The sequence below is a fragment of the Motacilla alba genome, chromosome 1 (assembly GCF_015832195.1).
Source record: "Motacilla alba alba isolate MOTALB_02 chromosome 1, Motacilla_alba_V1.0_pri, whole genome shotgun sequence".
Lineage (NCBI taxonomy): Eukaryota > Metazoa > Chordata > Aves > Passeriformes > Motacillidae > Motacilla > Motacilla alba.
Window position 1 is genome coordinate 46,481,484 of NC_052016.1, and position 27,422 is coordinate 46,508,905.

The following is a 27,422-nucleotide window of genomic DNA, read 5'->3' on the forward strand; positions in this document are numbered from 1 at the left end:
CCAGATTATATATATATATATACACACACACATATATATATATAATGTCCAAAAAATACAGTTTTCAACGTGAAATTGAGCCCATGGCTGAACGTGCAGAATGTGACCTTGGGTGGTCTATGGTCACCAGTGATGGGGAGAGCAATTCCACAGCAGCCTTGTGTACACGGAAAAAAATAAAAGGAAGAAGCACTGGTGCAGATAAGAAATGATCATTTACTTTCTCAAATACATTTTTCACAGTGTCTGGTTGGCCTGTGAGCACCCCATGCCCACAAACAAAAGGGAGACAGAGCAGCCACAGGGAGCCAAGCCTGGAGCTGCCTGACTGGCTTCTCTGCTCAGTGAAGTGAATAACCTCATACTGTAAAAATGACTTTCTGAAATCTCATTGGAATCTCAAGGCTGCTTGTAAAGTCTTGTTCCACATCTCTCACTTCCCCTCTCATTAGCGAGGGGAAAACATCTGGGTTTACATTTAAAATGAGGAATAATATGTTCTCTAAATTAGGACAGCTGAGGACTTTGTGTGCCCAGGGTAGCAGAGCATCAGGAATGATGACATTTAAATACATATTCTGGTGTCCAGTGGCAACCCCCTCACTAGTGCCCCGAGATGTGGGGCAAAAATAGACCACATCTTACTCTGCAGGCACATACATTTGACTTCTGCATTTCTTTTCAAGGTCACTTTCCCATTTACAGAATTTATTTATGGTCTGCTTACATGAAATTTCAAACAGTTCTTAAGAAATAAAGTTTCATTGCATCATAGGAATATTTTTGATACATATGAACATTGGATTACAAAAATGCATTATGTTGAAGCTTTTACTGGACTCATTCTGTTGTTAATCTGAATACCAAGGTAAGGAAACAGTCTCTGGCCCAGATGTTTTGGAAAATGAACCCTGATGTCAATGCCGTGCGATGTAGGAACAGATGAACACATAAAGCCCACTGACACATGGGCTGGAAATGGAGGAAGTGCTCCAGGTCTTGTTCTGGTTTCAGTCTGTGAAACTCAAATGTTGTTTCTAGTCTTGCTGTGCCCCCACCAGTGACTTGAATGAGGGCTGTGCTCAGGCCTGCTGTGCAGTTTTGGCTCCCAAAACACATGGCTTGCAAGGACAAACTCAGACTAAGCCTTTTCTGCAAGAAGTTTACCTATTTCCCAGCCAGCCTTGATGGACACAACTGAGTGTCTGTCCAAACTGTTTCCCCATCTGAAGCGTGGCCTTTGTCCATACAAATGTGGCACTGAAGAACACTCCTATTGTGGTTTGGATTTTCTGTACTATCAGCATTGATGTTCAGGTCATAAATCCAAGGGGATGAAAAGATCATGTCACACATTTCAAATGGCAGTATTTTGTGTATTTCCTGCTTATATTTCAAATATTAGTTGGTAATTTCATTTACAGGTGGTTTGGCAATACTGGCATCCACATTTGCCCACCTCTGCTGTTCCCTGTCTTTGTCAATCTCCCTGCGTTTTGTCCACGTGCTGGTCCAAGGTCTTTCCCCAATTACTTTCCACAAGGTGGCTATAGGATACCTGAGCCATATATGACTGTGAGTTTAAATACTGCCACATGAACAGCTGATACTCTCTTAAACGGTAAGAAAACTTTCTGGAAATTCTTTTCAAGGAGTGAAGGGGAAGGGACTGCATGAGTTTACTGAGAACTGCCAAGGCCAAAGGGTACCTGTCCTTAGTGATACATCAGTAAAAGATCTCTCAAAATCCAAATTTAATTAAGTCCTTGCTATCTTGCCACACCCAGTTGGATCAGACTTTCTTTAGATCAGTGGTGCTATTTAACACGTACAAGTATATTGCACTTCCTGCCAAGGCAGTACTTGCTCTTGTGTACTTCCTTTTAAAATTCTTTTCAAGTAAGTCAATTAATTTCAAAATAGGAGTGGGACTTTTAACATCATAAAAGCAGTTTTGACTCAATGTTTTTATTCCCTGATAACATTGCAGCAGAATAATTTGTGGGTCAAGGAAAGCTATGGGAACGTCATGCAGCAGTATCCAATACTTTACAATTTTATTGAAATAGCTTAACTTTTCAGCAAACAGCTAACTAGCAGAGGTGGTGAGGACGAGGAAATGAACACCACCTTGCAATATCTCATCTTGCATTTTATCCATGACCTGATTCAGACTTTGTCTTGGCAGTCCCAGGACAAGAGCTGGGTCTAGAAGGAACTGACTTCTGAGGAACCCCACTCCTGCCTGGATCAAGTCCTTGAGCGTTTTGGCAGTTGGAGCTGCTTATCGGCATGGGCACAACAGCCACTCTGCTTCTTACATCAGGTTTCCTCATGCACTAAACTGGCTAATAACAGAAAAACTTCAGAAGTCTTTTAGTTAACCATAGGGAATAAAAAAATCCAAAAAAAGAATGTGAGAATGGTTGTATTCAGGACAGGTTTGAACCCAGCATCTAATTTAGCTGATATACTTTGAAGTATATACAGATTTAGCATTTACTCTTCAGAAGTTTAAGGGTTCTTAAAAGGTCATATTTCATTTTGTATTAGAACATGGTGCGTTGGCTTTCTGCACATATGAGCGCTTAAGGTAAAATGCTTTTTATTTCCAAAAGCAGCAAGAATGCAGACACTTAATAAAAATATAATTTCTTCATGCCTATTTCTAGTCAGAAGGAATTTTTTCCTTTCCTTTCCAAGCAGCAAAATAGAGGAATTCAGGCTGATTTCTTCAGGTTTGCATCTCAGATCTTCCAGGAAGTGATGAATATCGTAGTAATACAAAATTGCTCTTCACATTCAGCACCATTCCCAGATGATTTGTCTTTCAAACTCATCACAGAATCACAGAATGACTAGGTTGGAAGGGACCTTCAATATCATTGAGTCCAACCCATGCCCTAACACCTCAATTAAACCATGGCATTGAGTGCCACATCCAATATTCTTTTAAACACATCCAGAGATGGTGACTCCACCACCTCCCCAGGCAAACCATTCCAGTACTTTATCACTCTTTCAATAAAAAAACTTTCTTCTAGTATCCAACCTATATTTCCCTTGATGCAGCTTGAGGCTGTGTCCTCTGGTTCTGTCAGTGGCTGCCTGGAGAAAGACACCAACCCCCACCTGGCTACAGCCACCTTTCAGGGAGTTGTAGAGAGTGATATGGTCACCCCTGAGTCTCCTTTTCTCCAGGCTAAACACCCCCAGCTCCCTCAGTCGTTCCTCACAGGGCTTGTGTTCCAAGCCCCTCTCCAGCCTCGTTGCCTCCTCTGGATGCCCTCGAGTGTCTCAACGTCCTTCCCACACTGAAGGCCCAGAACTGGACACAGCACTCAAGGTGTGGCCTCACCAGTGCCGAGTACAGGGGAAGAATGCCCTCCCTGGTCCTGCTGGCCACACTATTCCTGATGGAGGCCAGGATGCCCTTGGCCTTCTTGGCCACCAGGGCACACTGCTGGCTCATGTTCAGTTGGCTGTTGACCAGTAGCCCCAGGTCCCTTTCTGCCTGGGCACTGTCCAGCCACACCGTCCCCAGCCTATAATGCTGCAGGTGGCCAAAATGCAGGACTTGGCACTTGGACTTATTAAACTTCATCTTGTTAGACTCTGCCCATCCATCCAACCATTCCAGGTCTTTCTGCATAGCCCTCCTACCTTCCAACAGATCGACATGCTTCTAGCTTAGTGTTGTCTGCAAATTTACTAATGAAAGACTCAATCCCCTCATCCATGTCATCAACAAAAAATATTGAAGAGAACTGGCCCCAGCACAGACCCCTGAGGGACACCACTGGTGACTGGATCCCACCAATATCAGATGCCTGCTTTGTTTTTATGTGTTCTGGGAAATCAAAATTTTGATTTACCAATTTTGCTTTAGCAATTGTAACTTGTAACTTCAACCAGACGAGATACAAAGCATGTGTGAGCCCTCCTCCCTCCCTCCTCAGGCTTAGAAGCATGACTGAAGTTAATGGTGTAACTACTGTGATATAAATAACAGAATAAAACAGAAGATAACAAGTTCCATGATATTTACCCTAAATGTTACAAGAGTTTGGTCTTTGGAGGTCTGGTTTTGACTCTGTTAAACTGAGTGTGGACCCAGCGATATCATGCCAAATATCCAGTGCTAAACTGAAAGGTGTATCTGCCTAAACATGCAGCATTACACTGGTTTAATAAAGTAGCACAGCCCCAGGTGTGCACACCACTGACAAGAGTGGTTGTCACAGAACTTGTGAGTCAAATAGTAAAACTTTGCCAATTGGACCTGTTTTGGTTCAAGTGGCCAAGGACATCTGCCTCCAGGTCCTGGCTGCAGATGCAGAAGGCTGAGGTCAAAGCAGAGAATTCACCCATGCTGTTCCTCCAGAGGAGTTCATCTTTTGCAGATGAGCTACAAAACTGCAGCTCCTGTGTTTGAAGCAACCCTCTATGAAGCTCCACTGTAAAGTGTCAGGGAAAACTGGTATGGTCCCTGCAGTCATGGAGCTGTAAAGCAAAAATAACTTTGAAGCAGAGAAAGTGTGAATTGTCTTTGAACTGAAGCCACTGGCATAGTGCAAAAACGAGAATTGGAGAATTGGGAAAGATAACAAAATGCAAGTGTGTGTGTGAGAGAGAAAGAGAGAGAGAGAGAGAGAGACAGAGACAGAGACAGAGACAGAGACAGAGACAGAGACAGAGACAGAGACAGAGACACATCCATGCTATGGAAAGAAATTGTGTTTTCCACCTGATCCATCACCATGAGATAATTTTTTACGTGGACAGATACTGATCAAAGTGGCATGGCTTTAAAGTGACTGAGAGCAAGTTTAGATTGAATGTAAGGAAGAAATTTTTTTGATGATGTGTGTGGTGAGGCACTGGCATAGGTTGCCCAAAGAAAGCAAGCATGGCCCATCCCTGGAAGTGCTCAAGGCCAGGTTGGATGGAGCCCTGAGAAGTCTGGTCTAGTGGAAGGTGTCCCTGCCCAGGGTGTGGTGGGTTGTAAGTAGATGGTCTTTAAAGTTTCTTTCAATCCAAAATATTCTGTGATTCTATGCTTTGGTGACTTCAGGTTTATTAAAATAATCTGCTAATTGCAGCCCAGAGAATAGTCACAATGTCCTGCTTGTTTCCCTAGAATTTTGTGGATGACACACTGTGATATTTTTGTTTACAGCAGGCAAAGGGACATTTTTCTATCACACCAGTCTGTAGGGAAGCGTTTCTCTGTAGAGCTGGCTGTTGCTTTGTGCAGATGCAGCTCTGCATGCAGCATCCCTCTGCCATGCTCACTGACACTTCAGTCTGCCTGAACATGCCAGCAGCAAAAACAGATGAGAAAACACCCAAAGGGAAACCACAGAGCATCTAAAAGTGCCAGGAGAAAACACAGTTTGCAGAACACCATCTCTTCCTGAGAAAACCTTCCTTGCTCATCAGCACGCCTCACCTAACAGGCACAGGAGGGACATGTGAGTGCCTAATTTAGCTTTGCAAGTATGTCACTGGGCACTGGGATGGAAATCTACCTGAAGTTTAAGACATTATAAGACTTCAAAAGCTCACAGCCTTTAATCATAAGAAACACAAACCAAAGCTGACCAAGGTGCCCCAGCTCCAGCTCTATTGGGGCTCAGGGACTGCAGGTGGTGGCCAGCTCCTCCCAGCTCTGGCTCATCTCGACTGTCCATCTGCTGGTGTCAGTGAGATGAGAGAGGGATACAGCTTTTGAAGGTGAATCAAATCATCCCAAGTCAGGAATTTTGTGTCAATAATTTCATCCTGAAAGTAGGTTCCTCCATTCTTCTGGGATGAATTTTAGAGCTTTAAACAGGTAAAGCTAACCCCATCTGTGGACCCTTTCCTGGTTAGATAGTTTTGAAAGTAGTCTGCTGTTGTAAATCCATTTTTTGGGGGGAAAAAACAATTTTGATCCCTGCTTTAGGACGTTCAGAAATAATATATTCCAGTCTAAAGTACTTGCTTTAGGCTCTCTTTTTAATCAGTGGAGGAGAATGGGCACCTCTGGCAGGATAGTCATCTGTTTTGGGAGAGCTGGTGGGCTGGTTGGCTGAATCATCCTTAGGAAATGCTCATGCCTTCTGATAAGGCAGGTCACTGTTCACAAAAACTGCTTGGAAATAAGAAAAAAAAGTCTTTTTGGGAATACAGAGACTGTTTTATGAGCTAGAAATGCAGGGGTTTGCTAGCAGGGGCAGAGTCTGGGGCTGGCTTGGTAGTTGCACTGCTGAAAGCACTGGACAGAAGTGCAGGAGAAATGAGCCCTAAGCTGACTTATGCATGTGCTAGACAAATAAAATCCCATAAGTTCTCTGATCTGGGATAAAATAAGGAGTGTGACTCCCAGAGAAGCCCTTGAGGATGGGACTTCAAACAGTGTTTGATCAGGGTATTCATGCAGCAGTGGACACTGGATGCAGCTTCACAGGGCTGACACCTGAGCCAAGGTGTTTGCTACGAGCCAGCTGTCTAACCCTGGGTCAGGGGAAAGAGAGAATGAGACAATGAGAAAGATTTCTGTCTATCCCTATACATAGAGAGAAATCACATGAACGGACATGGAAGGAGCTGCTGGAGTTCACTTTATGCTCCAGCACGCAGGTTAGAAGAGGAAAGAGCTCAGTATGGTTGCACAAGACAAACTAATTTTCTGCACTGAAGCATCATATTGCCAGTTACTACAGGCTGAGGCTGTGCTTGTGCACTTATAGTTAGGAATTCATGTTGGTAAAAACAGCAAAGCAGTTTTATCTGAAACAGGTATTTCTGTATCAGAAGTTCATTATAATGCAGAGTAATTATTCAGTTTTGTGCCCAGGTACTGTGTAGGTGAAGCTGGTAGGAGGTTTTTCTTGCTCTATTACTCAATAAGTACATTTTTGTTAGCTACAGGCTAACCCATGTGTAGGTAAAACCAGCACATATTCTCCTTTTACAGGTGATGTGGTGTTGACTTGGCCACAGTTTTCTTAGCTTTTCATTAATAAATTGCATACAAAATCCATATTTAGCAATCAGAAATGACAGAGTGCTTCACGTTGAGCAAGAAGGAACTGTTATCATTAAAGATGCAGATTCTTTGCTGTCTTGCATCTTGCTGGATGAAGGGTTTTTCTGGATGAAGGGTTTTGGTTTTGCTTTTGTATTACTTAACAAAATGTTAGTGTTAAAGCACTTCAGCTTCAGATATGCTTGTGACATCTTTTAAACCTTAGTAATTGTATTAATTTGTTGTAGTGCTCTGTAATTTCATAATGAAAGAAGTCAAATCAAATGATTTTAATTTCTCTTAACAGAAAATACATGTTATGATACTTTTGAAGAGAAGAACATACTTTTTAGATTCAGAATACACATAGATGCAGCTAATTACACAACCAATTTTCTTGCAAAGTTATGTTTCATTGGTTTCCAAGTAGTCTCTTTAATTTTGATAGACTTACATGCTAGAATAGAATTAAGCAGATGAATGTTTACATGTCGCAGCCTTAGGACATACCAGCCAGAATGTATAAAACAGCTTAGTGCTGTATATACTGGTTGCAATTGCTCTTTCAAAAATAGATTTCTGGATTAGAAAAGGGAATGGGACCAAACTATTTAAACTAGAAGAGAACATAGGTTTTACAACAAATGGATATAAACTGCCCATGAATGTATTTAGACTGGAAATGAGAAGAATGTCCTTAATGATCAGAAGATGAAAACATCCTTCTGAGAGTAAAAATGGATATAGAGGATGAAACTAGCTGTGAGATCCACCTCAGCTGGTTCAGCACAATCTCCTGATGTGATTCCTTGTGGCAGACAGCTGTGGACTATGATGGCACAGAAGCTCTGCTCTGGCATTATCTGGTTCTAGCATAAAATAATGAGTACCTTTTATGTTAATAAACACCATGACTCTTCACAAGGTGTGCTTAGATCTATTCTAATCACCATCGAGTTCATTATGTTCAAACGTTTGAACATGAAAGCTGTGAGGTAGAATCAGGTGTCCTTTGGCAGAGGTAATTGCCCTGGTGGAAATGGCTGGTGATGCTCAGGGACTGCAGGGGGAGGTGGGAAGATGAAGGTGCTTGTAATGTGTCCCTGAGCAGCATCAAAGAGAACACATTAATCAAAGTGGGAACAACAAAGGGCAGAGGGATGACTGATCTGAGAACAACGCCGTGTCTTTCTTGTTAGCTGTAGAGTCAAATTGCAGCAGATGTCCTCAGTGGTCACAGACTTTGAAGGCCTAATGATGCACAATGAAAGTGGTTGTGAAGCCCGTAAATTAATGTCTGGATGCACAAGAGCAATGTTGGAAAGAAAATGAAAGTGACGGTACCTGATCCTTGAAGATGTCAGGTGTTTGTATCCCAAGAGTGAAACTTTTGGACTTTTCTCTGAAAAATATTTGAATTTTGCAACTATTTGAGAATTAGTAGAAACACATCATCCCTGGTGCTGTGGGCATATCATTCCACTGTACAGTGCTGATAAGGGCCTGTTTGTGCTCTGCTGTGGAGGGAATACCCTGGACTTGAACCTTCCACATCCCATAGGCATGGCACAGTTTTACAGGCTGGAGCTGTGAGGATGATTTTCCTCGAGACTGAGAAATCTGGAAATACTCTCAGCAGCCCTCCCACATATCCAATAAATCTGATTAAGATCTGAAAAAGGTTTCATTACAATACCAGTAAGCTCTACAGATTATATTAACATATTCTTAGGCAGCATTAATGCCAAAAACAAGAGGCTGGATTTGAGAGCCATCAGCCTGCTTGGCTCCACTGCCTTTTGCAATTAGCACAGGCTAGTGATGAGTACTGAGAAAGCTGTTACGGGTTCTCTTGTTTCTCACAGTCTGCCTCAGAATCAGGCACTTCCTGTGGCTGTGGTTTCACCGTCTATTGGGTGGCTGCAGAGCTTCTCCTTCAGGAAAACAAACAGATGTTCTTTCCTCACACCCAAAATACTCCAGTCTCCATTTCTCAGGTGCCACAAGACTGCAGCAAAGCAAGGCAGTTGCTCGTGCAAGATGGTACACTCAGAAATAGAGAGCTACTGCTTCTGGTCATGTTGAATTGGGTGTCTCACAACCTCCACGCAGAAAGCAAGTGAAAATTCAAAGCTATTATTGCAATAGTTGTCTGGGATGTGCTTCACACAGAGATTAGAGAGGCCTTTGCAAGAATCAGCCAAGAATCAAGAGAAAAGTAGAGTGTCTATGGAAGACACCACAAACTGCAGAAGCCATCTTCTGGCAGGACTGAGGTTCCTAAACCCAACCTGAACAGCAATTACACAGCCATAGCTTCCACCCAGCTCTACAAACATCAGACAGGCTTGGAGTTCAGAGACTCCTGTTGGGTTTTAGAGTTGCCTCTTCATCTTTTGTGGGAGGCTGTCTCTCTTGTGACTTTTTTGCATTACTTTTCTTTGGAGGTCCTCTTCTCTTGTGGCTGCTCTAGTTAGTGAGAGCTGCAGCATCCTCTGGGGCAGGGATTCCCAGCTGCACGAGGTGTTGGGGGAGTCCATGGGCTGGGACTTGCTGAGCTTTACCTCCCCTGCCATATTCTCACCATGTGAGGGCACCTCTGTCACTCCACAACCTTCCACCCTGACCAGCAGAGCAAGGACCAGCAGCTCCACGGAGCTGTGGGATTTCAGGAGAGGTCCCTTCATCCATGTCATGGGCAAGCCTAAGGAGGCTGTCTGCTTTTGTGCTGCAGCAGAGCTGAGTGCACCTTGAAGGGGGGTTATTTTTGAACGGATGATGCAGCATGGCAGTGGGGCTGGTGTAGAAACTCCTGGCTCCATCCCCTGCCCTGTGCTTGGGTGGCAGGTGGTTGCAGGGTGGTGTCTCTCTCTTGTCAGCCTGGCTGTAGCTTCCCTCCAGAGCATTTTAGGACTGTGCTAATTCCCTAAATTTAACCACTGATGTCAAAGGCTCATGTTAGCTCCATGCAAGGAGTCCTGTGCCCACACACACTGATGTAAACCAGGAATAACTCCACCACCACATAGATTTGAATCCTGTCCCAAGCAGTGGCACCCAATGCCCAGTTTCATAACAGAGACCCCTAAACCTTTGCTGTGTGGCTGGTTCAGCCACACAGCTGGGGGAAAGGAGACTCTGGGGCTGGGAAAACTCACAACAGGAAAGCTGGATATAGCTGGCAATGCAAGGAGAGACCTCTCAAGGTAAGCTGGAAATGGAGCACTGTTATTTACTGGTGCAGTGATGGCCAGAGAGCAGGCAGGGGGATAGCTGTGTTTGGTTTGGCTGCTGAACTGACGAACTGGAAGAGGAAAGGAAACACACTCGGGTGTGCATCCAAATCGATGTTACTCTCTGTTGGCAAAGTAAAGAAGGTAAAGTTCTGTTCAAAACAAAATGTGGGATGGTGCTGGAGATACGGGTCTGACTTTGAGTGCTGGCTAAAGGAAAACATGGGAAACAAAAGGCTCGTTTCACAGAAATGCTGGATGGGTGGCAGTCCCCCACCAGCTTCCCATCCACCTGGTTCCTTCCCTTCCTGACCCCAAGAGGCAGCAGTTCAGCACCCCACTAGTGTTCAGGATATGGACTAGCTCCCACTCAGCTCCTCCCTGAGAAGTGAAGCCCAGAAAGACTTTGTTAGGAAAAAGTGTCTGTTTTCAGACAGAATTAGACAGCCACAGAATTTCTCATCCCGTTGCCTGGTGCAAACCTCTCTCTCCATTTGTTTTTCAGAGGAGTGCAGTGCTTGCAGCTGGGCAGATGTTTAACACAAGACCTTTCCCCCACCAGTTCAGAAGAACTGGTGAGCAGGATGAGATGTGAGGAGCAGGAGTTTTGCCATGAAGATGTTTGGTGGGGCATGGTTGGTTGTGAGGATGGACTCATTTGGTGCTAGTAGGGAAAAGCAGTCCCAGCCATATGTGCTGTGTTGCTGCCTAGGCAGGACACAAATGGGTGGAAGGACTCAGCCATGTTGGCACAGAACATCCATCACCTCTGCATTTCAGTCTGGCTGCAGGCTGTTAATTACCCTCTGGAGCCTGGAGACCTTCTCGTCTCCCAGAGCTGAGCTGCAGAGGGTGCGGATGGTGCGATCTTGGCTTGGACAGGCAGCATCATGGGAAACATGTGGAAAACTTACCCTGGGAGTAAAACAGTCTGAGCAAAGGCTGGGAAGAAACACTTTTGAGCTTTATATAGCTTCCCCCCTGCCCCTCCCCCCCCCCCCCCCCCCCCCCAGCTTCACAGGAGGATCAAATGTCATCGACATGTTTTTTGATTTATTAGTTTTGTTGGAAGAAGACTTAGAGCCCAAGATTGTAACCAAAGGGTTAAGGATGTAGGAAGCTCAGGTCAGAGACCTGCATTGAAACAGGCCAGCTGAGGTCCCACCATTGTCCTGCCCTGACTGCTGATTGCTGCTGCCTCCAGGTGGTTTTTCCACACACGCATTAAAGTTCCAACCTAAGAAACTTTTCCTGGCAGAAGTTTTGTTGAAAGTGGTACATTCTGAAATGGGGGGGGGGGGGGGGGGGGGGAGACAGAAAAGGATAGTTGATACTTTCCAGGGAAATATTGATTCCTCCGGCAATTGGGAGGCAGTGGGGTGAGCCCAGGGGCCACAGGAGCTGCTGCTGATCATCATGAGTCCAAGTGTTGAGGGGACAAGGCACTTCCATGGGTAGGGAGCATCCCTGAGGTCTCTGTGCCTCCTGGCTGCTGCAGACACAAATGTCAGCCCTTTGGAAAACTGCAGAGACTGGTGGGCAAGCTCCAGTGTCTGGGAAAATAAAACAGCAATGGAAAACCCACTGGCACAGCCCAAGGCACAGACAGCCAAGAACGGGCTGTTACAGCTTGCCCATGGGGGAAAAGAGGTCAATTTGGTCTCCTTCAGGCCCCATCCGTGGAATATATGCAATGTTTCATCCATCATGAAAAAATCTTGAAGGAAAAGCCTAAATCTTGGTGTTGCAAATAATCCTTTCTTACATTCAATGTGGTTCAGTGTCCCCATAGGGGAGGAGAAGATGGGTTTGCAAGGGACTGTGTCTGTTTTTGTGGAGAGACAAGGCTGAGATAGGGAGGCAATCAAAGACTGCCATAATTTTTTGGAGGAAGCCTAAATGTAGTGGATTACTGGAAGGAAAAAAAAGGGAAAGTGCAGCCTCTATCACACCATCTTTTTGGAAAGAGACGTGGAATTGCTCCATACCCTAGAAGAAGATGCCTCCAATTTGCTCAGACCTACTAAGAATGCTTCCAGCATAAGAACAGAAAAAGGCCTGAGAGCAGTTGCTTTCTTTGGGGGAGAGGGAGGCAAAATCTAATGTATTTAATAGAATTTAAAGCTTATTCTTTGTTTATTCATGGTAGGAAAAAAGCTCCTAAGCAACCCCTAAAAGAGTTCATAGCCACAATACTTCTGATTAGATAATCATAATGGCCAGCATGGGTAGGACTGACTGTTACAATGAAGTGAGTGGTAAAGCCACAGAAAGGTTTTTTAGTTTATTTGCACCATCACAAACATGTCAGTATTACTGAAGGTATCTTCTTGGCTATTAAGAAGTGTAGGGCAGTTATTTGGTATCCTATAGTAAAGGAAAAGAGCTATCACCATCCATTTCCTTTGCTGCAAATGAAGGGTCTGCTCCATCATTTCTTGAAGTCAGGGAAAATATTATTGACCAGATTAGGTTTCTTTTTGCCCCACACCTGGAGTTGTTTCCATTTGAGAGGCGCTACCACCAATGTTGGATTGCTGATGAATTGTTGAAGTAATGTGCATATGAAAGTAATACCACCTCAAGGGATGATTAAATCACCAGGTGTCTCAGTCTGCAGGAAGCTGCTGGACACATCCTGTCAGACACTGTTCTTCCATAATTGACCTGAGCAGACACTTTTTTTAATGGCTGTTCCTCACCGATAGCTCATGCTGGCTGCATGGCATCAGCGTTCGTCAGAGTCTCTTGCGAATCAGCAAACCAGGGGGTGGATAATTGTTACTTTGGTTCCTTGCTGAGAGTTTAAAAAACATGCACAAATTGAAACCCCCTTATTGATACAAAATAAAAGTCTAACAAACTGAGGTGGTAATCTGGAAGGAAAGGAGATGACACGCTTCACATTTCAGCTGGAACAAATGCCATTGCAAAGCTGATGTTTTTCTGATGGAGTCAGGTTTTTTTTTTTTTTTCTTAAGTAGCAAGTAGACCTGGCTGGAAAATGGCATTTCTCTTTACTGAGATATTTAGAAGTTTCAGCTTCTGGGTTTGTTCTGATGCGGAGCATCAGGTCCTCTCTAGTTTTTCATGAGAACCAAAAGAATGAGGCAGGGTCTCGGTGACAGGGACTCACCCACCACCATGCCTTAGATAAGACTGGTGGCCAAAATCTTGCTCAGTGTAATTAATGGTGGGGGTTATAATTGCACCATCCTCATACCTTGGGAGCAGCCCTGGCTCCTCTGTTCCAGTGGGTAGATGGAGCCCTGTGTCAGGTGGGGTCTGCCCTGGATGCATCCAGATCCTCCTGCAACTAGAGAAGGGACCTGCAAAGAAAGTGAAGTAGGAAGTGACCACAGCATGCAACCACACAGTTCACAGGGAAGAGCAGGCAGCCAGGAGAAGGTCAGCAGAAAGCAAGGAGACATCCTTACACCCAACAGGAATTTGCCATGGATTCCTCCCGTAGTCACGAACATCACCACCACTGCACCAACCTCTTTTCTCCTCTTGTCTGATCCTGAGGAAAGTAATTCAGTGAGAGGCTGGTTGGATTCCATCTGTATTTTTCTTTTCAGAATTCTGCTTTTGTGCAGCACAGAAAGATTGTCCCAAAAGCAGGTTTCTCTGAAGAGGGAGCTGTAAATATTTTATATCTAAGTCAGTCCTCTGGAAAATATTACCAAAAAAGTGTTTCCTACCTGCCTGTAGAGATCCTGCCTGAGCCTCAATTGCATTGAAGGACGCATGTGGATACTTGAGCAAAGAAGCTTCCTCAGCCTGCCCCATCCTTCTCCAGGGAGAAAATTATGGTGGATGTGGCTGTGCTGTCTGTCAGGGTCTCAATGAGACAGAACTCTTCCTCTATGACTCCCATCACTGAATAACCCAGGCACTGCTGCCCATCTCTGCCTGCCCCACAAGTAACCTGAGACTGCCCACTGCCTGCACCTGGCCTGGGGCTTACCTCCATCCTACCATCAGTCACACTTTCCTCCTCTCCCTGGAAAAGGCAACCCAGCATGTCTGTGAATAAGACAGGGTTACAGGCATGGCATGGTCTAGGCGCGGGGACTGGGATAAACCAGCCCTCATTCAGGAAATGCCACTGCTTCTCAAGAGGCGGCTGGGCAGGACCCCACCAGTGTTCATGATATGGACAATCTCCCCCCCAGTCTCACTCATGCCTGAGCTGCCCTGCGAGGTGAAGCCCAGAAAGGCTTTCCTAGGAAAGAATATCTGTTTTCAGACAACAGTGGGATGACCCCTCTCATCCTGTTTACTGGTATGATCATCTATCTCTATTTGCTCCACTCTTTTGGGGGAATGCAGTGTTTGCATCCACACAGATGTGTAGCAGAAGACAGGCCCCATTGTGAAGACTTCTCCCTCCAGTTCAGAAGAACTGGTGAGCAGGAAAAGGAGCAAGGGATGGGAGTTTTTATATGGACACCAAGGGGCACGGCTCAGGTGATGTGGCTGGAGAAAGGGCAGGAGGCTAGTGATATCCAGCACCATCCCTTGTCCTCAGTACAGGGTAGGAAGAGAAGAAAGAGTGGGTTTACCCATTTTCTGGGTAAACCTTTCTGCAGCAGATGCGCTGCAGTGCAATGACTGCTCATCTCTGCCTCGCCCAGACTCACCTGGGAGCTTGGCTTGGGCTGAAACCATCCGCTCCATTTGATTCAAGGCAGATTGGTGCCTCTGGCTGTAAATCTCCTGGGAAGCTCATGACTCACAGCAAAAGAGCAGTGGAGCACCGTGAATTACACAGCATTGGCTTCTCACCCTCCTGAAGGTGGTTTGGCTCCCCAGGATGTTTGTGCAGGAGTGGATGAGCCTGTGCCATGGTGGGGCAACCACAGCCCTGCACAGACATGCCAGAAGGAAGATAAGAGCGTGCCCCAAGTCAACAGGCCTGGAAAAGCCATCAGGACTTGGTATCGCTGTAATTACAAGCCTACTATGTAGCATTTATTTTTAAAAAAGAAGCTTAACCCAAAGACTCCATCACAGAAATGACCATTAGTTCTTCTATCCAACCTGTGATTTCTCCAAGTTTCTTCCACTACAGAGTTGAAACCTGGATAGATTCTGGTGCAACAGCACAACAGGGGCTTGGTGGGAGAGCTTTGACATTGCTGGTTCTGCTTCTGCTACTCTACAGCTGTGGTGAGTGAGCCTGGGTCTGAGGAGGGCCTTGGGACATACCCGCACAGCAGGGCTCTCTCAGCTCCTCCCCTGTGCATAGGTGGTGGCACAGCCAGAATCTTTCACTGCTCCACACACTGACTGCTAAGACAGCCAGCACCAGTTGGCACCATGCTGGCAGTCACCAAAATGTCTCTTGGTAAGAGCTTGAATGCTCTTTCCTTTGTGGCCAGAGCTATGCCATTGGAGAAAGAATGGGAGTGCAAGGTATCTGAGAGTCTTTTTTCCCTGGCTGATATCTGCTGCTCCTCGACCTGCTGGCTTCCTGAATACACAGGCAACAACCCACCTCGTGCCTGGCAGCATCCCAACCTGCTTGCACTGCATGAAGGTGCCAAGCACAGCTGAATACTGACAGATGTCTTAGGCAATGCTGGCCAGTGGAATGGGGTGATTAAGCCAAGCCTCAGAGTTGGCTTGAATGCTGCACAGCACATTTCTCTTTGTCATCCAGTACACAGGGGTGCTTGAAGCCCTCCTGGTCCTGGGAATGGGAGCTCTTTGTCTCCTAGGTGTGAGTTTTTCTGTCTAATCTGGTAGCTGGAAGCACTTTACCAAGCTCAAAATTTAATATAATCTCCTGAGTACCGTAAGCTGCCAAGAGACATGATGCATGGTGACAATCTTTCAGGAGATGGAGCAGAAACCAAGATCTGTTCACATCTGCCACAGTTGTGTGGGTTGCCTATGCTCAAGTGAGCTTTTGGATGTCGTGCTGGATTTGGAGCTTCATTTCTGGGATGTCTTTGTTGGAAATCATATGGGAAAGCTGGTCACTCTGAAAAAAGATTGCAGAGTGTGAGCATCTGCTGGAGCCATTCTCGCCATGGTAAGACCATATTTTTCCAGGCAAGAAGGTAGGATACTTCCCTTCACTCTTTGCTCTTCATTGTCACCCTTATCTCCTTCCATCTACTTGGTACAAGTGGCTTCTCTGGAAAGTTAACTTACAAGGAAACATTCTGTCATGTTATTTATTCCTCTTCTGAGACTGCCTGAGGTGGCATTTGATCATGGCAGATATCCCTTTCCAGGTATCACTTTCCCCAGGTGCTTCTGACTCAAGGGAAAACCCAGGAAGACATCCACCTTCCTTATCAAGATGTAACTAGCCCAGACACCGCTGCATCACACCATTTTTTCATTCCGTGTCACTGATGACTCAGCCTTCATTAGCAGCAGTCATCAGGGACTATTTCACCCTACATTTCCTCCTGGCTAGAGGCCATCCCATAACCTGTGCACCCCAGTGAGCTTCAGATTGTCTCTTACAGTGCTGTGGTTGCTTTTGAGACTGGACTACTGCTTTTCCTTGGCACTTCCCACATGTGGTGCTGCAAACTGCTAAGGAAGGCAGCAAGCAGACAGCCCGGCATCTCTGCAAGCTTTGGCATTTTGGACGTGGGAATTAGCAAAGCCTCTGTTTGAGAATATCTCCTTGCAGGGCTACCTCTGACTGTTGAGGGACTTAGACAGCCACTCAGGTTTTCTTCCCCTCTGCTGGGTTTCTACGGGTTACTTTCCCATAGATAATTACATGACTCAGGAAGACAGACACATACCTGGCATATTTGTGGGAACCATAATGCAAGAGGTGGTGTAGAACATTTTGAAGTTCTTTGAACACACAAGAGCAGCTGAATTCCCCTGACTTACCTACCCAAACTAAAGCAAGTCCAGGCAATGGCTGCATAGTTTTTGTGGCGCTCTTACCCAACAGAGGACAAACATTTCCCAGGAAAGCTTTGGTCGTGCAGCACCAAGGCACAGAGGCTTTTTGTCGCCAGAGAAATCACAGGTGTTTTTTCAGGTAAGATTTACCATTTCTACATTGCCATTTTTTTTTAAGATGTTGTCTGAACCGAGGCTTGAACAGGAACATTTTCTCCTATGACTGAAAAAAAAAAAAAAAGTTAGTTGTGTGTTTTCTGAGAGGTCAGGGAAACAGCACAGAGAAATTATCATCTCTTAAGTAGATAAGTGATTGTTACGGCTAAAATATCCTGGCAGCTAATTGCCTGTGAAGATAACTGGTAGAGCTGAGGTGTGGTGGCCTTTGGTGCTGCTAGTTTAATACAGACAGCTCTGCAACAGACACAAAAAGAGACACAAGCTTTGCTTCAAGGAGTTGCAATTCAATTTTCTGACTTTGGAAGAAAACCAGAGAAGTAAGAAAGAGAAATTTTATTTCACATGGTGAGTTGGAGGACTTACAGATCTTAAACTCACCCCAAATCTGTACTGATATGTGCACCCAACACCTCCTGCACTGTGTCACCAGAGCAGTGGTCCTGGAGCACTGCAAAGTGGATCCTGATGTCCTGATGTCATACCTGTGAGATGGCTGGGACAGGTTTGTGAGGAGCTCCTCTGGGACCGTTTTGGGGGGTACCCTTGCTCAAGAGTAAGAGTAAGAGTTTGGCTGAAACTAAGGATATTATTCTCAAAAGTTTTCAATATTTTATCTGGTTATCTGTGTAGATGGTTGTCCCCAGTTAGAGGTGAGCTATTTAAACGAAATCATGACATGTAAATAGGAATTTATTTATGGGTTTGCCTCCTACCTTTACATCCAAAGGGATGTAGAGGATAGATAGGAGCTTCCAGTGCCAATTATCTTCACAAGCAATTAGCTTCCAGGATATTTTAGCTATAACAGTCACTTCTAGTGCCCATGTCCATTAGTGCAGGTGACCTGAAACTACCGACCTGTCCCTTGAGACCCCACTGGGAGAGGTCCTCCAAAAGGGTTTTGTTCTACAGAAAGCTTATAAAAAATGCCTTAGGGTTCCTGAGAAATGCTGGGATGCTGACCCTGAGCCCCTTCCCTCTCTGGTCATCCTTGCAGCCCTGAGCTGAGTCAGGGGGATGGTGGATGTGTTTCAGGGAAGGTTCCCTATAGAGAAGGTGGTGTGTTTCCTGGCTTGTGAATGTTTCTGTTTGTCAGGGTAAGGGAGCATACAATTTGCAGCTTGCCCTGACATGTGCCTGCTGTGTGTAAACCTGCAGTTTTTATAAAAAGGGCTCCTGTCTTGAGAACTGTGGAGCGTTCAAGTGCTTCTTGGCTCTGGGCTTCTCCTTTAGCTGTCGTAAGATCAGATTAATGATGTATTAGTTCGAGATAACTGCCATGAGATCATGTAATTAGCTTGTGATCATGCTCCGTGCCAGTTGGCTGAAACTCGACGCTTTTAAAAAAACCTCTTTCAGACCAGCTACAAAAAGAGCTTTTTGATTGATGACATTAACAAATAGCTCATTAGTCACCTTTTGGGCTAATTAAAGGAGAGCACATCCAAGTCAGTAAAGAACAGCTGTGGATGATTAAAGGCAGCCGTCAGGCTGAGCTCTGGGGTACAGGGGAAGTAGTTTATCACCTTGTGTCTTTCACTGTGCCCATGCTGCTCCAGGTTAAATGAATTTGTAATGTCCCCCTCAAAGTCCTGATCCTGCCCTGCTCAGCTCTATAAGGCTCAGCCAGACCTTCCCATTCCCGCTCATATTGCCTTTGGGCAGATGGACAGCTGGCAGAGCAGTGATACCTGCCCAAGAGCAGCTGCTGCTTGCCAGAGCAACAAGACTTCCCCTTGGCACTGCCCTTGCATTCCGAGTACATGGCCTTTTTGGTGCAGAATTTGTCAAAAGTTACTCAATTTTTACTCTGGGCAAAACTATGGGTCAGGGGGTACTTTAACTTCTCTGGACTCATTGGGACTGGGAAGGGTCTAGGTTATTGTGTAGGCACCATAAGGGCCCCTTTGGTGAGCAGAGGGAGGGAGCTTCCCAGCGCATGCCTGATGAAAAGAAGGCTATCCTTGTATTATTGCAGGGTGCTGGGAAGCATCACAGGTAGAAGGATGTGTCTCACGGCATTTAATCCCATGTGTGATTGCTGCAAGGCTGCTGCCTGAGACCTTTTCCCACAGCTTGGCCAAGCTCTCTTCCTCATCTCCAGCTGGACCAAGCTCTTTTCTTCAGTCCCTGCTTCTGGTCTCAGCCTCAGTTCTGCCTTGGCTGCAAACATCATCCCTTTGGTGTGGTGGATATCGATCTCAAACCCCAAAAGTTGCCTGGAAGCATGCGTTAGGATCAGTGCCCTCTCTTGCTGGAGATTAGCAATGGCCAGCCACCCCACAGGTTTGCAACATGAACAGAAACAGATTTTTCTCCCTTGTCCCAGCCTCTCTCTCCACACAGATACTGAACCCCGCTCTCCTTGGTGTGCTCCCTCCTGCCCCATCTTCCAGACCTCCTATGACTTGTGACCACCTCAGCTGCTGTGTAGTCTTTCTCTGGCCACAATCCCAGCCCAAGCTCACACTTTCACCAGACTGCTACAAGCTGGTGGTGGCTCTACAGTCACCAGTCCTGGCCTGGCCACCAAGCAATGGGATGGTGTGGCTTGGGGCTGATCTGATCACAGGAACCAGTTGTGTGCAGCCCACACTGCCTGGCTCCCCCAGGACAGATGCCATCCAGAAGGGATCACATGTGAACTCTTCTTAGGTGCTACAAGGTGTTGGAAAGGTTGTTAATCTAAATCAAGAAACCATTAAATGCAAAGGGCTCCAGTGCGCTGTTCTGGGGGCTCAGACCAGCAAGGAGGTGTGTGAGTATCACCAGCCCTAAGTGATCACCAGCTTCAGGTGGTCATCAGCCCTGGTGGGGATCTAGCTGGATCAGATTGAATTGAGTATCTCATGACACTGTGCCCTTGTTTGTTTCTCATGGAGAAGAGGAGAAGTAGCTGAGTCTGTGTCTTCTGGAAGAGCCACCGAGTTTTACTCCCAGTCAAGTAGGTGGATGCAGTTAGAGCTCTAAAGCTGAACCATATGCGAGGAGACATGATAGTTCAGGGAAATGTGAGATCCTTTGCACAGCATCCGCATCTCTGCTGAGCAGCACCTGAGCCATGTGGAAGGAGCCAATTTTAAGGGCAGTGTTTGGGGAAAGACCTGCAGCCTATACTTGTCCACCAGATCAAGCCCCTGCATGATGTAGCATTTAGGGTTTAAAGCTTTAATCGCTTTTCTGTCTGAGTTAATCTCAGGTCATTAACTTTTATTTTCCTGCTGTTCTGGCCATGTGAATTCTACAGTTTATGGTACTAAAAAAAAATATCCCCATACAGTTGCTCTGAGAGGCTGTGTGGCAGATTGTCTTGAACTGGAAATGCTCCAGAAGAGGAGCTTAACTGGGGCTTGTGCTCCAGCAGCCACTCCTGACAGATTAGAGGGATTGTAAAACATTGGTGAAATGGTCATTCCAATATTATGCTGTTTTTTCCTGCGGTTTGGATGAAGTTTGCAGGTTAGATGGAAAATGGACAGTTCTTGTGATCTGCATTGCTGTTTTTGTGGTACAGTAAGAGCTGCAGAGTGAAAGACATCTTAATGTATTTAGCCCCATTATTATTTTAATATTGTGTCAGGATATTGGAGGAATGTGGCTCTTTTCTCACCATGCTTTTCCTCAGAGGAATGGGGGAAGCTATAGGTGTGTAAAATGAGCACCCCTTGCCCTTGGTGAAGACTGCACACAGAACCTGAGTGCAGGCCCTTTGGAAAATCTCACATTTGATTTGTCCTCTTGAAAGATGGAGTTAATGGGTGTTGATTTTTGACTGTAGCAAGGCTGAGCCCTTCAAGCAGCTGGAGCTGTGATCCCAGCCCTGATGAGACCCCAGCCTGAGCAGCGATGTCTCCTTCTCCAGCTCTGAATTATAGCAAGGGGTCTATTGCATGAATATAAACGCAGCTAGTGGGCCTTGTCCTGTGTTTTCACCCATCCCTTTCCCTCCCATCCCATCCTGTTGGGCAGCCATGGCAGACAGTGGGCACAATGGTTGCTCTGTGGTGAGACAGGGACCACAAACCCATCTCTGATCTCTGATGCTGGCACTGGACACCTGACACCAGCAGCCTCTGCCAGCATCAGGTTCTGCTGTGAAGGGAAGAGATGGATGCCCCAAAGCTACAGCAAGGACTGAGGTTTATGATCTTCTGCGTGTTTGTCACTGATGGTGTTACTGACAAATAAAGGTGAAATAAATTTTGACCTTTGCTTTCTCTAATGTTGGTTAGGCCTTACGTGTCAGTGGAGTCAGAAGGTTTCACTTCTGCAATTAATCCTCTGTGTGATGAGGACTTGTGTCTATGAGATTTCACGTCTATATGATTTTGAGCAGAGTGGGGCAGCCAGCAAAGAGCTGAGGTTCTTTCAGAGAAACAAGTAAATATGGAAAAGCCATTTTATCTCCCATGCTACGTTGATAAATTGCCCTTTTGTTCTTTCTCTCTTATACTTTTATTGAACTTGAAGACAAACCCCTCCCTTGGCAGGTACAAAGAAGAAATTGCCAGCAGTACACATTGAAGTGATGCCTTTCAGTAGTGTAGCTGTACAAATAATAGGTTTTTCATTTCAGTGGCTGAAGGGAAAAATTGAAAATACTTTTTGGTTTGGATCACCCCCTAAAGGAGAATGTTTCTTTTCTTCTTTGATTTCTTTTCATAAGCATAGCATGAGACATTCTGGTTTGAGATTATTTACTGCTTTTCATGACTTAAAAAAATTAAAAAAAAAAGAAAAGAAAAAGCAAACTAGGTCACTTTCAAGCCAAAACCAGCACTTGAAAGAACAAGAAAAAAACCCCCAGTTTTTAAAATGTCAAGATGGAGCCTTGCTGCTCTTCTCAAGACTCCTTTTCTTCTCTTTCAGCTTAAACTAATTACTTAGTCCACCCAAATTTGCCTGAAGTCTCAGCACCTCTTAATTGCCATTCAGGTGAATTTGCTACATCAAAAAACTCCAGCCCGGCTCTGCCTGCGCATGCAATGACCTGTCCTGCTCGCTGCTCACCAAACATATACAGACAAGTATTTAATTCTACTCAATTAAGGTGTTGAGCAAGAGAATGTGTGAAATGATTTCTTGCAGGTCTGGCCAGTCAAGGAAGCACCAGCACATTCCCGGTTCATGCCGGTGAGATCTGGCAGCGGGCTGAGGCAGGGGCTTGGGCTGTGCCGTGCTTGGAGCCACTGGGAGCCAAGTGCCTCAGCATGGGGCTGCTGCCCCTTCCTGCAGCCCCCACCAGTAGATGGTAGCTGAGAGGCACCAGTGCTTGACAAGTGAAGTGGTATGGCTCAGCCATGCTTTGCTTCCCTGTGCAGGCAGGGCCCTGTCCATCTCTTTCTTGGCCTCATTTCCTAAGAAGATGGTGCTGGTGTGATGGTGTCCCTCCACTGCTATCTGCCTCTTCCTCCCAGGAGCGTCCTGAATTAGGGTCATGACAGCATTAATTACAAAAAATTCCTACAAATAGTGACAAAGAAAATCACAGGCCGAGTAGTGATGACCCGTTGCCAGTGTGGCGGGTCTCATGGGACTCACCTCACCGTGAAATCAGCTCTCTTGCTGTCATTTGGGGTCTGGGTTTGCTTCAGACGGTGCTAGGGAAAATCTTCGCCACCTCCTTTTCAGCATCTTCCAACAGAGGCAAAAACTTGTTGTTACATCAAAACACTCCTTAAGTAAGTTGTGTTGTTACATCACAACACAACTTAAGGAAGTTGTATGCTTCCTTAATAAATTAGAGGTTGCTGATACTGCAAGGACTCTGTTCCCTTCCAAATCCATGTAATCCTGAAGGCCTAGGGATGCATTAAATGCCTGTATGTGCTACCCCACCAGGGATCACAGAACCATATAATCACAGAATTGCTTGGTTTCAAAGGGGCCTTAAAGATTATCTAGTTCAAACACCCCTGCTGTGGGCACTACCCACTAGACCAGGTTGCTCAAAGCCCCATCCAGTCTGGTCTTGAGGACTTCCAGCTGGGCAACCTGTTCTAGTGCCTTGCCACCCTCATAGTAAAGAATTTCTTCCTAATATCTAATCTAAACCTTTTTATAAGCCACCTTTAGGTAATGGAAGGTGTTAGATTGTCTTCTTGGAGCCTTCTCCAGGCTGAGCAACCCCAGCTTTCTCAGCCTGTCTTCGCAGAAGAGATGCTCCAGTCCTCTGATCATCTTCAGGGCTCTCCTTATGACTCACTCCAACAGGTCCATGTCCTTCTTTTGCTGAGGACTCCAGAACTGGACACAGCACTGCAGGTGGGGTCTCACCAGAGCAGAGCAGAGGGGCAGAATCCCCTTCCTCACCCTGCTGCCCATGCTGCTTTGGATGCAGCCCAGGATGAAGTTGGCTTTCTGGGCTGTGAGCAGACACCACTGGCTCATGTCCAGTTGTCCATCCATGAGAGCCTCAAGTCCTCTGCATGGGATGGGAGGGATGCTCTCCATGAGTTATTCTCAGAGTCTTTGCTCACATCTGGGATTGCCCAGATGCACAGGTCCAAGGAGTCAAGGGAAGGAAAATGTCTCCGTGAGGATTCCCAGGTGCAACAAACCTGTGGGTTGCACTGAATAACTGATAGTCAGGAAAATAATTTAGTGTCTACACCAGAAAGGAACTTTTTAGGGTGGAGGGCTCCCATGTTGACTGCTCAATAATGCCCATCCTTACGGGATGGCTCACAGCCACCGCCCCGAGGCTGGGACAGCTGTGAGAGACAAGTGGCCAGTGGGAGCATTGCCTTGGAATGTATATCTGACTGAAACTTCCAGCCTTCCTCCTCCTGTCCATGGAGTAGCTGAGATGTGGGAACAAGGACCAGCAAGCCTGCCCACTCCCCTCACTTGCCAGGACCTGATGGCTGGGCATGTAAAGCCAGGACACACACCCCTGATGGATGTCCGTGTGAAACATCATCCCACTCAGAGGTAAAGCACCATCCCTGCAAGTATCATGATGGATTAGGAATTTCCAAGTGTAGGTCAGAGTGCTAACAGAAATTTAAGATGTCTCAGTCTTGGTGGCCTTTTGATGCAGTGAGGAGGCTTGATAAGTTGAGTAGAGTCAGCAGCTCCTTGGTCCAAGAGTTCCCTGTGAGCCATGTGGGTTTTTCCTTAATTTTTAAAAATTGTTTTCTTTTTTTCCTGAAATATTGACAAGATTTTCCTCTGCTGAGGTGAGCTTCTCAGCAACTGGCTGTGGTCTAGCAACATGATAGATGCTCAGAGTATCTTTTGGTTATTCCCCAGAGAGAGCAGCAGGAGGCATTGCAAGCAGATCTTTGATGCTGCGGATCAGAGATGGACCCTGGTGAAAACTGGAAGTTGGATGAAACAAACTGGTTGTCTCATGGTGGGATCCACCCCTTTTCCAATGTGAAAGGAGGTAGGATATGATTGCTGGCTCTTAATCTACCCAGTGAAAGTGCTGGGAGCCTTCCCAGTGTGCTGCTGCCATTCATTGTACTTGCAGTGGTCCCAGGGGTTTTGCTGGGCTATGTCCAGAGCCCTGCAATACTCGGTATGAAGATGGGAAAAGTCAGATCCAAACTGTCACACTGACACAGCCACTTGGTCTGCAGCTTGTTTTCCTGCTTTGGAATGGACTTGAAAAAAAAAAAAAAAGGAAAAAAGAGAAGAAAAAGAAAAATGGCCCCCACACCCATCTTTTGGCCAGTTAATGTTCCACTTGTGCTAGATATAACCATCCTTACTCTCCACAAGTAGGATTCTGCAGATGACCATAGTTGAGAAGGAGTGACAGGAGAACTGATAAAATATTCTCTTCAATCATATTTGTGTGGGACAATTTAGATTGGCTCCAGGGATACATGCTGTTCTGGCAATGATGAGGGGACTGCCCTAAGTGGGGCTCCCTTGTGCAAGGGCTGTTCAAGGTTTTGGCCCACCTTAGCCAGACACAAGATGTCCCATCTCAAGGCTAGGGTTCATTGCTCTCTAGAAATCCCCTGTTTCAGGAAAGTGCTTGGTGCAGATACAATGAGGAGTGGCCAGCAGTCCTATTTTCTCTATAAATTAATTTCTACCTAATTTCCAGTCAGCTGCTCTTATTTGCTTTTTAATCCCCATTTGAACATTTTACAGGAGCAGCCACAAGTGCTCCTTGCTTAGCCCCAGGTCATAGTTTTTACCAGAGATCCCTGTCCCCTGGGCCAGCAGAAGCTGTCCCTCCCTGGGCAAAGTTCCTTCTTTGTCTGGGATGTGCTGTGCCCCAGACTAAAACCAAAATAAACCCACAGCCTTCCAGGTGGCAGCACCTTGGGAACGGAAACACTTTGCTTTGGTAGAGCGCTCACTTATCTCCATCTGTTTCCCTTGGCTTCCCGCTGATAGCGCAGATGCTGGGGGAAGGGAGAGGGACAAACCAAGATGCAGCATTGCCTCCTTTTCTGTGAGAGCTGAGTTGCATAAGTAGCTTTATGCTTTTGAACCCATAAGTAGATTTATGCTTTTGTGCCCTGGGTTCAATGTCCCCAGCTGTCCACTGGGCAGCATCCTTACGATAGAACATCTGTTGCTTCTGCAGGTACCCAGTCCAGGGTGGCTCCAGGGGAACAGCACAGGGAAGCTTGCTGCAGTCCACTCTTTTTGCCCAGTAGAACAACCTCTGCTTCTATTGTTTCTTAAAAGTCTTTGCTACGTGCATGGTCTGTGTTATTGTTTATAACTGTATTGGTTAAATGCCTGTAGGCTTCAGGATTGCACTGTACTTGTGTCTGTGAAGCAGAGGATGGCAGAGTCACTGCCATCAGGAGTTCATAGGAATCCAAACCAGTTGAACAATTGAATGTGGCTATACATTGGCTTTTGGTTTTGTAGGCAGCCCATTGCTATCCTAAACTCCCGGCTCACAACTTTTTCTAACCATTGGGCCTAAGAGCATTTTATAGCAGGAGGCAAGATCACTTTGAAAGGGCACAGCTATGGAATTGCTGTAGGCTGCCATGCATGTGCCCTTTTCAAATGTCCTCCTGGAACCCCTAGGGATCCACAGACTACAGATCAAGCCCATTCATTGAAAAAAATGCCATGAATCATAAAGAAAAAAAAAAAAAAAAAAAAAAAAAAAAAAAAAAAAAAAAAAAAAAAAAAAAAAAAAAAAAAAAAAAAAGAAACCACAAAAACCCCCATCCTCAGCATTTTTTTTTTAACATTTTCATTGGGTTTTTCAATTTTACAGCATTTTTGACATTGCAAGAAATGTTTGAAAATAGCATAATCCCCATGAACTACAAGGCACAAATGGAATTCAATGCTTTGTCATATGTTCCTGTGTGGTTGTGGATCTTACTGGTAGTGAGTGATATGTGTGTGTTGTGCTCTGAAGCTGGGAGCAGACAGGATTGGGTAAGCTCATTTATGGGATGCAAAATAAACCCCTACAAGTTGTTGGTGAGAGATGCCACCAGCTCAGGGCTTTCCAGAGCCCGTGGTGTCACCTGTCACAGGCACTGAGTTACTGCAGTGCTGCTGTCAGATAACTCATAGGTTTGGTCAGCCTCTGAATAATTCTTGCTCCTGCTGGTTAAACCTTCTCCAGCTGCTGTTGTTGGAGGAGACTGCAAAATACAGGAAAGCTTTGCTGCAGGCAGGGTGCTCCTGGCCATGCCCTGAGCACTGGGTAAATTGAAGAAAGAGAGTGAAGAGCTGTGGTATGGACAAAAAAGGGGAGCACTACTGGGGATCCCAGGGAGGGTGCAGATAGAGCAGTGGAGCTTCTGCTCTTCAGGGCTCATCCTGACAAGTCTCTGTCTTGAGCTAGTTCTGAGGTTTTTCAATAACAGCTGAATTAAAAGAAAACCTGCAACATGCACATGAAAGCTGTCAGGGTGAACTGGAAGCAAGCTGAGCAGGGGCTTATCTGCAGTGTAATTAAAACAGCGTTGTCACCCCATCTGTCCTCATCTACCTCCCCAGCTGACTTCCCTAGCATTTGTTCTTCTTCCCTCAGACAATGAGCTCTCCGAAGGTGCCCCAGCCCTCTTTGCTCTGGATCAGCTGGGTAAGTCCATGCACGACACATTTGCCTCTGCTTTTTTTTTTTTTTTTATGTTGAGTAATTAGGAGACGACTTAACAGGGCAGCTG

The 27,422-nt window shown here is 45.7% G+C and overlaps 1 long non-coding RNA gene across 1 annotated transcript; it reads left to right on the forward strand.

Moving 5' to 3' along the window:
* The first annotated feature begins 17,138 nt into the window (after nucleotides 1–17,138).
* On the forward strand, nucleotides 17,139–27,338 carry LOC119698709. The gene is made up of 3 exons (XR_005256211.1): nucleotides 17,139–17,269; nucleotides 24,565–24,700; nucleotides 27,287–27,338. It is a non-coding gene; the product is annotated as an uncharacterized LOC119698709 (long non-coding RNA).
* Nucleotides 27,339–27,422: the final 84 nt, after the last annotated feature.